The sequence below is a fragment of the Nematolebias whitei genome, chromosome 14 (genome assembly GCF_014905685.2).
Source record: "Nematolebias whitei isolate Nwh7 chromosome 14, NemWhi1, whole genome shotgun sequence".
Taxonomy (NCBI): Eukaryota; Metazoa; Chordata; class Actinopteri; order Cyprinodontiformes; family Rivulidae; genus Nematolebias; species Nematolebias whitei.
This window is the reverse complement of record NC_056511.1, coordinates 28358692-28360903: the sequence shown is the minus strand read 5'-3', so window position 1 is coordinate 28360903 and position 2212 is coordinate 28358692.

Genomic DNA, 2212 nt, shown 5'->3' with positions numbered 1-2212 from the left:
CTCTGCAGGGTGTTGGTGAGATGTTCAGGAACCTGCTCTGCACGGTGTTGGTGAGATTTTCAGGAACAAGGGCTGCAGGTTGTTGGTGATATATTCTGGAACCAGCTCTGCAGGGTGTTGATGATATGTTCAGGAGCCAGCTCTGCAGGGTGTTGGTGAGAAGTTCAGGAACCATCTCTGCATGATGTTGGTGAGATGTTCAGGAACCTACTCAGCAGGGTGTTGGTGAAATGTTCTGGAACCATCTCTGCAGGGTGTTGGTGAGATATTCAGGAACCTGATCTGCAGTTTGTTGGTGAGATGTTCTTGAACCAGATCTGCAATTTGTTGGTGAGATGTTCATGAACCAGCTCTGTGGGGTCTTGGTGAGATGTTTTGGAACCAGCTCTGTAAGTTGTTGGTGAGATTTTCTGGAACCAGCTCTGCAGGTTGTTGGTGAGATGTTCTTGAACCAGATCTGCAGGGTCTTGGTGAGACGTTTTGGAAGCAGCTCTGCAGGTTATTGGTGAGATGTTCTGGAACCAGCTCTGCAGGTTGTAGGTGAGATGTTATGGTACCAGCTCTGTAGTTTGTTGGTGATATGTTGTGGAAACAGCTCTGCAGGTTGTTTGTTAGATATTCAGGAACCAGTTCTGCAGTTTGTTGGTGAGATGTTCTGGAACCAGCTCTGCAGGTTGTTGGTAAGATGTTTAGGAACCAGCTCTGCGGGCAGTTGGTGAGATGTTCAGGAACCAGTGTTGCCAGGTGTTGGTGAGATGTTTAGGAACCAACACTGCAGGATGTTGGTGAGATGTTCAGGAACCAGCTCTAGAGTTTGTTGGTGAGATGTTCAAGAACCAGCTCTGCAGGGTGTTGGTGAGATGTTCAAGAACCAGCTCTGCCAGTTGTTGGTGTCATATACTGGAACCTGCTCTGCCGGTTGTTGGTGAGATATTCAGGATCCAGCTTTGTAGGGTGTTGGTGAGATGTTCAGGAACTAGCTCTGCAGGGTGTTGCTGAGATGTTCTTGAACCAGCTCTACAGGTTGTTGGTGAGATGTTCTGGAACCAGATCTGCAGGGTGTTGGTGACAGGTTCAGGAACCAGCTCTCCAGGGTGTTGGTGAGATGTTCAGGAACCTGCTCTGCAGGGTGTTGGTGAGATGTTCTGGAACCAGCTCTGTAGGTTGTTGTTGAGATGTTCTGGAACCATCTCTGAAGGTTGTTGGTGTGATGTCCAAGAACCAGCTCTGCAGGGTGTTGGTGAGATGTTCGGGACCCAGATCTGCAGTTTGTTGCTGAACTAGCTCTGCAAGCTGTTGGTGATATGTCAAGGGTCCAGCTCTGCAAGGTGTTGGTGAGATGTTCAGGAACCAGCTCTGCAGAGGGTTGGTGAGATATTCCGGAACCAGCTCTGGCGGTTGTATGTGTCATATTCTGCAACCTGCTCTGCCAGTTGTTGGGGAGATGTTCAGGAACTAGCTTTGTAGGTTGTTTGTGAGATGTTCAGGAACTAGCTCTGCAGGGTGTTGGTGACATGTTCAGGAACCAGCTCTGCAGGGTGTTGGTGAGATGTATTGGAACCAGCTCTGTAGTGTGTTGGTAAGATATTCAGGAACCAGTTCTGCAGTTTGTTGGTGAGATGTTCAAGGAACAGATGTGAGGGATCTTGGTGAGATGTTTTGGAACCAACTCTGCATGTTGCTGGTGAGATGCTCTGGAACCATCTCTGCAGGTTGTTGGTGAGATTTTCTGGAACAAGCTCTGCAGGGTTTTGGTGAGATGTTCTGCAACCAGCTCTGCAGGATATTGGTGAGATGTTCAGGAACCAGCTCTGCAGGGTGTTGGTGAGATGTTCTGGAACAAGCTCAGCAGGGTGTTGGTGAGATGTTCAGGAACCTGTTCTGCTGGATGTTGGTGAGATGTTCAGGAACCAGCTTGGCAGGGTGTTGGTGAGATATTGTGGAACCAGCTCTGCTGTTTGTTGGTAATATGTTCTAGAACCAGCTCTGCAGGTTATTGGTATGATAATCAGGAACCAGCTCTGCAGGGTATTGGTGAGATGTTCAGGAAACAGCTATGCAGTTTGTTGGTGAGATATTCTGGAACCAGCTCTGCGGGCTGTTAGTGAGATGTTCAGGAACCAACTCTGCAGGGTGATGGTGAGATGTTAAGGAACCAGCTCTGTAGGATGTTGGTGAGATGTTCAGGAACCAGCTCTGCAGGGTGTTGGTG